At 37.2% G+C, this 10,257-nt stretch overlaps 1 pseudogene; it reads left to right on the plus strand.

Annotated features, from left to right (window-relative positions):
- Positions 1-3,262: 3,262 nt before the first annotated feature.
- Positions 3,263-9,125, plus strand: LOC115991616 (annotated as a pseudogene).
- The last annotated feature ends 1,132 nt before the right edge of the window (positions 9,126-10,257 follow it).

The following is a 10,257-nucleotide window of genomic DNA, read 5'->3' on the forward strand; positions in this document are numbered from 1 at the left end:
CTTGACTCCGCCTGATGCGGGCTGATATCACCCTGATGCAGCCCCGCTGCGGGGTGAGGCAGTTCCACTCCTTCCATCGAAAAGGTTGTATTAGAGGTTACACAAGCTAACACAAGTTCTTCCCACAGACGGCGCCAATTGTAAGGACACGATTTAGTACCGAACCAAAACAGTATCGGGTTCGTACGTAAAGGGCCCAGACAATATGATTTTTAGAGCGTGGGTGTAAAGAACTAGGCTAACTGTAATCTATCCTCCAAAGACTCAATTTCATGAACGTTCAAGGTTTTTCAGTTGATACTCTGGGTATTCCTCCTTAGTGACTAGTCCCAATCCTTCTTTCTCTTCTCCCTTTTCTCTCTCTACTTTCCGTCTCTTGTTCTTTTTCTTTCTTTTTTCTGTCTCGATCCCCCCTCTTTCATGTTCTTCTTTTAGTTTATATATCTCCCTTTGCGCTCCATCCTCGCCGCACACGTGTAGGTTGGGTTCGGAGGATTTCTTTCTGTCCCATCTGGCACCTCCTGGAACTTCCTATGGGCAGCTGTAAGGCTGCTTCCCCACTGTTCAGGTATCACCTCCACATTAATGCGGCCAGAGAGTTGGTTGAAAGGTCATTAATGCGGAGGTAGCTGTAGCTTCAGATATTTGTTTGCCTTATCTCTTTCATCTTTAGTCGGCTACTCTACCCTTTGAGATGACTGAATTCTGAGATCTGATCGCAACGAGACCACGTCCTGATCGTCCTCGGACGCGTTTTGCCGAGGACCATGGTGTCCTCGGACGGGTATATGGCCTCCGATGAGCCACTGGCCCAACAATCCTGAACCCATTCTGAATCCTATGGGCCTATTAATCGAACGATCCCCACACCACTTATTTTAGATTTTAAATTTGGACATCAACGAATGTGTGAGAACATTTTAGCTATATATTATTAGTTTATATATTAGTTTGATTATTAGTTTATATATACTGTACAACCTTAAAAACATTACGTTGTCATATGCAAGGACTTAACCAACAATTCCCAATTTTTTTTATTTAAAAAGAAAGATGAACAAGAAAGTACATTATGTTTTAATGCTAGCAGGACTTTAAAGAACCAAATATGTACTTATCATGGATTTTAGTGCTAATGTTTGACAAATACAATTTATATAATGTAAAAATAATTAAACTTTGCAAATCTTTCGTTAGGCTTTTTTAACGTTGCCTACTCATATTTGAAAAATATCATTTAATCCACTTGAAGTTGGCTCACTTATGGAATTATTTTCTCCTCATTTCTTTCATCGGTAAAAACTAAAAACTAAAAATAAAAATAAAGCAAACAAGATCTAAAAGGGTATTTATAAAATTAAAAAAAAAATTTGAAGAAACTACTTATGAATTGGGCCAAGAACACTCAAAGATAACCCAACTAGTGCAAGCCTCAGTTGGATTTCTTCTTTTAGAGACAAACATTTTTGGTTTGTAACATAGAGATTGCACTTTTCTAATTACATAAGAGCCACTTACCTGATGATAAGTCTTAGGACCGTGTTGATCTTCCCTCAAACTTTGATGAGAAAATAGCTTGAATAACCTTTTATTAAAAAAAAAAATGGTCTAAAGACACAAAATTTTTCACAATTGTTTCATAACTGTTGAGGAGGTATGATGCTGATGAAAGTGTTCACTAATGGATTTGTGTGAAAATGATGTTGCTTTATTCATAACTTGACACATCAACAATAAAAATAATACTACTCCACTTTTCTCTGTATGTATTTTTTATATTTTTTATATTTAAATACCAAGAAAGAAAAGTTCATGAATAGATTGCATTATCTTACAAAATTTGGTATCTATTTCCCTGCCATATAGGCTAACTTCCTACTATTAGCTAGAACAACATGAGGAACTGATAAAATTACAACTCTAAGGTTGTTGTGTTGTACATTGTAATGAATATCCTCTAAAATGTTCCTCATTTGCCAATGCTTGGAGCATGGTGGTTAATAATTCCCTAGACCAAGCACCACTCAATTCCATAGGGATCCCTTTGGGAGTGAGACTGGCACCATCATCCCTTTTCTTATATCCATCTTTTTGGTCAAAAGTGAGAAGTATACAGTTAGTCATAATAAGATGCAAGACCATTGACCCACAGCATTCCTAGATGATCTAATCTTCAATATGGTTATAAACCTATTCAATTTAACTCCAAGGAGGGATGAAGGGACTACACACCATACTTAGAGCATCCACATCAGTCCGTGGATAATCTTCCAAAATACAAAAAACTGCTCTTTTTACACATTCTTACCCAGAAATGCTCCACATCAGTGCTGCTAAAATTGTGTAAAAATATGTATATCTCTACACGAGCTACATTAACCTTGTAAATATACATGGTTACTGTAGCTCGTCCATTTATTATTTTATTAATTTCCCGTTCGCTCCCTTTTTTCTCTCTCTTCTCCGTGCTCAACAAACTCAGTAACTTCCCCTCTCCTCATCTTCTTCTTTTTCCTCAGATGCACACAAACACACCCAAACACAAACACATCTACACAGAAAAATCAACACAGAGATACACTTGCTAAAAAAAAAAAAAAAAAAAACAGAGATACACAAACACACCCACACACAAACAAACCCAAACGGAAAAACAAAAAAGAGACAGATCAGTGCTTATCGAAACGATCGGAGCTCGTGTGTATGGGTCTTGCCTAATCAGAGCTAGGGAGATCGGTGCTTGTGGATCGGAGCTAGGGAGAACTGAGCTGTGGATTGGTGCTTGTGATCGAAGCTGTGGATCGGTGCAGCTATGGATCGGAGCTGTGGATCCAATGCTTGTGATCGGAGCTATGGATCGGTGCTTGTGACCGAGATGATTTGGATTAGTGCTTGTGACCGAGAGGGAGAGAGTGGGTACGGAGAGATAGAAGAGAGAGAGCAACAAATAAGAAAATATGGTAAAGAGAGAGAGAGAGAGAGCGTGCGTATAAAAATGGGTTAGTTAAGATAAATAATAAAATAATTGAGAAAATTGATTATTTAAATAAAAGAGGTGATAAAATAGATGAACTGATGTGAGTGTTTTGTAAAAATGATTGCGTAAAATAAATAAAAAAAGTAAGTTTTTTGTGTAAAATAGATGAAATTTTTTAGATGAGTTGATGTAAATGCCCGTAGGTGGATAAAAATAGAAATCATGGAAAGCCCAGAAGAATGATACCATTGTATCACTGTACAATTGAAAGCCCAAATTTACAACTTATTTATTTTGGCCAAGTGTAGATAAAAAGTCGTACCTAGTGTATAAGATTCCCTCGTTTTTGCAGGGTCTACGGTAGGTGGTCAGTGAACAACCTTACTCTCAATTGGAGGAGGAAGTGTACCTCATGATAGTTTGTGGCTGATGGAGCTGAATGAGGTGTTGACGAGAGAGCTGGCGGAGGATGGTTACTCTGGCGTCGAAGTTAGGGTTACGCCCATGCGGACTGAGATTATTATCAGAGCCACTCGTACTCAGAACGTTCTCGGTAAAGTAAACCTCTGGTCCTGTTTGTTTCCCGAGAAAGTGTGGGAAAGTACGAGTATTTTATTTTTTGTACTTGAGGTTAAATTGTCCTAGCATATAGATCTGTTTGGTTGCCTAGAATCTCAAAGCTGATTTTGTTTTGTTTCACTAGTTTGTGTTTGGTTCCCGAGAAAGTGTGGGAAAGTATTAGGAAATTTGATTTTTTGAACATTTCTTGGGAACTCGAGGTTAAATTGTCATAGATCTGTTTGGTTGGTTGGTTAGGAAACATTTGAAAAGATTTCCGGATTTCAAAGATGTAATTTTTAGTCTCTTTTTTAAGCTGAAATTTTTAAAATTTTTTAGCTATTGAGGAGTGAGCACTGAGAATATTAAAAGAATTAGAAAAAAAAAAAAAAAAAGTGGGAATCAATGAGCTTAATGCAGGAAACGGTGGTGAATGAGGAGTCTGGTGTAATGTAATTGTTCAGCTTCGATGGGTGACTGTACAATTTTAAGAAATGGAAGAATAATGAAAATGCTCTACGGTTCTGTGGTTTTGTTTGATGAGAAAATGTGAAGAAAGCAAAGTAATCGACATTTTGTGTGGTAATGAGAGTTATTTGGTTGATGTAACTAATACTATGGTTTACTCAATGAGGTGAACTATGAAATTACGGCTCATTGACTTGTGTTCTTTGTTTCCAAGAAACGTATGACAATTCTGTGTGCCCATAATCTGCATCTGGTTGTGAAGAAATTTGAAGGGAAAGATTGTACTTGGTGTAGCTTTAGACATGGGGTTGATTTCTATCTGGGTAGTAGTTTGGAAGTTAAGTTTTCTGATTGTTCTTCTAATTGATGGGCTTAGTTGAGAAGGGAAGAAGAATTAGGGAACTCACATCTGTTGTTCAAAAACGTTTCAAGTTTCCTGAGAACAGTGTTGAGCTTTATGCTGAGAAAGTGAACAACAGAGGGCTCTGTGCCATCGCTCAGGCAGAGTCTCTGCGCCATTGCTCAGGCAGAGTCTCTGCGTTACAAGCTTCTAGGAGGGCTTGCTGTCCGGAGGTATATCTTCTACTTAGTGAAATTGCATTTTAGCATGTTCATTGAGTTGCCATATTGGTTCTTCTTGTTTTTGAGATTTTATAGAATATTTGTAACATAAGAATCATGATTTGCCAAACTATGCTTTAGAATTGTCTCCCTTGTGGTTAGCATTGATTTTTGATTATACTGATATACTACTCCATTTCCCAAAAATGATGGGTTAAGAGGGTCCCTGAAAAATGCTTACATTTAATATTTGGAGTTTTGTTAGTCTCTTTGAACTGTTCTTTAGTTCTTGGAGTTCGGGAACTCATAAATTTTAAAGTCGCTGAACTTCAGGGTATCTATTGCCTCTTGGATCAGTGTAACTCTGTCTCTGTCTCTCTCTCTCTCTCTCTCTCTTTGTTGCTCGCATACACATACTTGCATCTACCCTGAGTATTATATGTATATGAAGTTTTGAAAAAAGTCAGAGCGGCTCAGAAGTATTTAATCCTGAACTTATAGTGAGAACCACCTGGGAAGTCTTCTTTACAGCTACTTATCAAAAAAGAGTTCTTTACAGCTGTCACTGGGATAAATTGGTCTTGGCCAAAAAAAAAAAGCGATTGGGTTATAATGGTTTATGCATTCATGTACTGCTTGGCAAAATACACAAACATATTATTGCATTATTGACAATGCACAAACATACATATGTCGGTATATCATTATCCTACCTGCATGTTATCTTCTCTAGATTTATCCATTTCTAATTCTTAAAAATGTCTTGGGACCAAATCTATGTTGACGATTCTAATCATGTTTTTTCTTGTAGATTTATGCAATATCCATTGTCTAGCTATTTTGACCTACTAGTGTCTTTTTAATTTTGCTGCATGACTGTGGTCATGACATACTTTATTGGGATTGAAATGGATTTGTAAGAACCTTCCTGTGAGAAACCATGGTTTGTCCAACACTATTTTGCAGTGTATCTCATGTAGTCAGCATTGACTATACTTCTCCCTTCTCCAATAGTTATCGGTTTAGATGACCATCAACAATGCTTACATTGAATTCGGAGTTTGTAAGATCTTTGTACTGTTAGTTAGTGCTTGGAGTTTGCAAGCTCCAATATTTCATTTTTACTCCAGTCATTATCTGTGGAATCTCCTGCATCAATTACTTCATGAACCAATATGACTCTCTCTCTCTCTCTCTCACAGACACACACACACGCACACACACTCTTACACCTTCATGCTCTCATGGTTTAGGTGTAAAACTTGTAAAAAAGAAGTATTGAGAAAGTTTGAGACTGCGCAGAAGTAATTTTAACCTTTGAATGGCAATTTAGCATGTTCATTGAGTTACCATTTTGCTTTGTTTCGGAGATTTTATAGAATGTTTGTAATAGGATTATGATTTGCTGAACAATGCTTCACAGAATGTCTGCCTTGTGTTTAGCATTGATTATGCTGATATGCTTCTCCCTTTCCCAAAAATAATGGGTTTAGGGGATCCTTCAACAATGCTTACATTTAATATTGGGAGTTTTGTTAGTCTCTTTGAACTGTTCTTTAGTTCTTGGAGTTCGGGAACTCATAAATTGTATTCTCTGGAGTCTGAACTTCAGCGTATCTCTTGCCTCATGAACTAGTGTGATTCTCTCTCTCTCTCGCGCGCACTTACACTCACACACACTGACATGTACACCTTCATTCTCTCACGGTTTTGGTGAAACTTGTAAAAAAATAAATTAAAGAGGTATTGAGAAAGCTCAAGACTGCTCAGCAGTATCTAAACTGTTGAGTAACAATATAGCATGTTCATTGAGTTGCCATTACGCTTCTCTGTTTCTGAGACTTTATAGAATATTTCTTATAGAAGAATCATGATTTACCAAAAAAGGCTTCACCTAATGTCCCCCTTGTGGTTAGCATTGATTATACTGATATATTCCCTTTCCCAAAAATAATTGGTTAAGAGGATCCCTCAACAATGCTTACATTTTAAATTTGGAGTTTTGTTAGTCTCTTTGAACTGTTCTTTAGTTCTTGGAGTTCGGGAACTCTTAAATTGTATTGTCTCTGAACTTCAGGTATCTGATGCCTCATGAATTAGTGTGACTCTCTCTCTCTCTCTCTCTCTCGTGTGCGCTCACACACACTGACATGTACACATTCATTCTCTCATGGTTTAGGTGAAAGTTGTAAAAATATTCAATAAAAGAGGTATTTAAACCTTTGAATATCAATTTAGCATGTTCATTGAGTTGCCATTTTGCTTATTTGTTTCTGAGATTTAATAGAATATTTCTTATGGAAGAATCATGATTTGCCAAACAAGGCTTCACCTAATGTCCATTGTGGTTAGCATTTTTTTTTTTTTTTTTGGGGGGATAAAAAACTGAAATTCCATTAACATAAACTAGAAACAAGTACATCAGTTGAGAGAGCATGTTCTAAGAAACAAGGGCTCTCCTCAATCCAAGCAACATATTGCTCAACACCCTGAGCATGTTTTGCTAACAAGTGGGCTACTTGATTACCTTTCCTACCAACATGTGAAATAGAAAATCTACGAAAAGCACTTAACAAAGAACTAATTCCATACACAACTGATGCAATCGAAGATGGAGGAGGAGAAATGCCAGCAATAGCATTTGAAACCATAACAGAATCTCCCTCAAGAACAATCTCATGAAATCCCATATCTTTAGCAAATGTAATGCCCAATTCATAAGCTTTTGCTTCGACTTCCAAGGATCCCAGATGCTGATTTAGCTTCACTGACAAAGCTCCCATGAACAAACCTTCACTATTGTGTATTACTACTCCTACCCCAGACTTGTGTTGTTCCGCGAAGACAGCCCCATCAACATTTACTTTAAAAACAGAAGCATCAGGAGGTGACCAAACCTGTCTGCATTGTTTTGCCGAGCCTAATGCAGTACTTCCAGAAATTGCAGATGTTGCAGAAACTGCATTTGCAGAATTTGATGAATCGCCAGAACTTGGTGAAGTTGAAGAATTAGATACTGCATTACCAGAAATTGCAGATGTTGCAGCATATACAGAGTTGCATTTGATGAATCGCCAGAACTTGGTGAAGTTGAAGAATTTGCAGCCTTGAATGATTCAATATATTTTCCACACCACTTGACTAGTTCAAATCCTGTCTTAAACTGTTTTCCATTTCTTTTCTCATTTTGCCTAGTCCACAAAGCCCAAGCAATGGTATTGTCTCTGAACTGTTCTTTAGTTCTTGGAGTTTGGGAACTCATAAATTGTATTGTCTCTGAACTTCAGGTATCTAATGCCTCATGAATTAGTATGACTCTCTCTCTCTCTCTTTGTGTGTGGCAGTTACACAGACATGCGTGTGTCCTATTATACGTATAGAATTTCTAATGAAGTGTTGGAAAAGGTGAAATCAGCTCAGAAGTATTATAACCTTAAACTTATAGTGAGAAAACCAGCTGGGAAGTCTTCTATACAGCTATCACTGGGACAAATCAGGATTAGCAAAAAAAAAAAAATCTGCTTTTGATGGCTTCTGCATTCATGTTTGGCAAAATGCATGCGCACATTATTGAGCTACCCACACATGCGCAAGTATATATAATCGTCCAATCAGCTTGTTTTCATCTTTATTTTTATCAATGTCCGGTGATAATTTTTAAAGATATCTTGGACTAATATTTGTTGTAGATTTATGCTGTATTTTTTTCCTTTCGGTTTTTATACTTCTATTGAATCGGCTTCAACCTCCTTGTTTTTAGGGCTTGCTATGGTGTTCTTAGATTTGTTATGGAGAGTGGAGCAAAAGGATGCGAGGTATGTAAAGGAAGCTTTTGGCCTCCATTGCCTGTGATAAGAGCATTTTTTTTGTTCTGTTTTCTTTACATAAGAGTATCCTTTTTGTCACTACATCCAGGTTATAGTTAGTGGTAAGCTCAGAGCTCAGCGTGCCAAAGCTATGAAGTTCAAGGATGGTTACATGATATCCTCTGGCCAGCCTGTCAATGAATATATTGACTCTGCTGTGAGGCATGTGCTTCTTAGACAGGTTAGCTTTGTCACTCTTTGAAACTCGTTTCAGAATTGGATAAATGCAATTAGCATATCAATAACCTGCGTTGGTATGTAAAGTTATCCTTTAATTAATGTTTTTGCATTTACAATTTGTTGCAGGGTGTTCTTGGTATCAAGGTGAAGATAATGCTCGATTGGGATCCTAAGGGCAAGGTAGGCCCCATAACACCCTTGCCTGATCTGGTTACCATCCACTCGCCTAAGGAGGAAGAGGAATACAACTTCACGCCCGCATTGACGGCAGCTAATATAGAGATTGCAGCAGTTTAAACTAGGTCCCCTCCATTTGTCCAGTTTGCTTTCAGTTTGTAGAGTCTAGGACAGCAGAAACTTGAAGATGCCTATCGTTAAATTTTTTTTGCAAGGAATAGGATTTAAGTTATGGTTCCATCTTGTTCTTCTATGTTGAGTTGGTGACTTGTGGAGGATTGTTTTTGTAGACCGTATTGCCTTCGTTTAACGTATCTTAGTTGCTATTGTTGTGCTAATATGCCTATGTATGAGTCCTATCATGGAGTATCCTTGAAAATCCTCTTTTTTATTTTTTTTTTTATTTTTTTTTTTTTTTATCCCATTATAGATAGAAGCCATCAGGCTTTGATTCTCACTCGAGCTATTAGTCCCAAGGATCTTTAAGAGTGGACTATGGTCCTTTTTTATATGAAGTGGTGACATGCAGTGGTTTTCTGTAGACTGTACTTAACATTCGAAATGAACATGACCAGGAAAATATTCATCGGTGAAAAATAAAAATGGTATGAGTTATAGATGTTTATTTAAACTTAGAAAACTAATTTTTTTATTAAATAAAAAATGGTTAAAGAAAGATTCACCGTCCAGATGAATCTAACCCACCTTTTGGGGACAAGTTTTAGAAGGGAGGTTTGGGTCCAGTTTCTAGAGGCATTGGACCATTGAAATTGGAATTGTGACACGTGTCATCATTTGACCGGGTTTAGTGTACTGGAAGTATTGGATCTAATCTGGACCCAAGTCTTAGTACAAGGGTATACTCAATGGAATGTAGGAGTAACCTAATAGAGTAGGGCCTAAGATGCTAGAAATAGGTGGGCATATTGGTGGCAAATCTGTGCCAGTCCTCCAATTTGGGTGGTGACAACTTTGGATTGAGATTAGGGATTGCACTTGATGCAATTGGTATAAATGGTTGAGATTGCAATTGGTAGCAACTTTAAATCTTAACCAATGAATATAAAAGATGAGTAAAAATAAAAGTGAAAAAGTACAAAAATATTGTGGGAGGATGAGGGTGAATTGCATGGCGTAATTGCTATATAAGCAATTATACTTGATCTCAATCCGACAATTTTTTTCTTCTTGTTTTTCTTTTTGGGTCATACTTGATTTGTGAAACGACCAAGCGACCCAGTCAAATTTAGGTAATTAGACTTTTCTGGGTTGCTAAAAAAAGGCACAGAATTGGAATTCATTGTTTTAGATTAGTTTTAACTTTTATGTTCCACAATCTTGAATGATGTTTTTGGTCGTGGCGCAAAGGGAGGGGATGGAAAAGGAATAAGAAACGTCAGGAAATTATAATTTTCTATCATTTGGTTTTTTTTGGAGGCGGGGGAGGGTATGTGATGGAGAAGAAAGGAA

Source organism: Quercus lobata, chromosome 5 (genome assembly GCF_001633185.2).
Source record: "Quercus lobata isolate SW786 chromosome 5, ValleyOak3.0 Primary Assembly, whole genome shotgun sequence".
Classification (NCBI taxonomy): domain Eukaryota; kingdom Viridiplantae; phylum Streptophyta; class Magnoliopsida; order Fagales; family Fagaceae; genus Quercus; species Quercus lobata.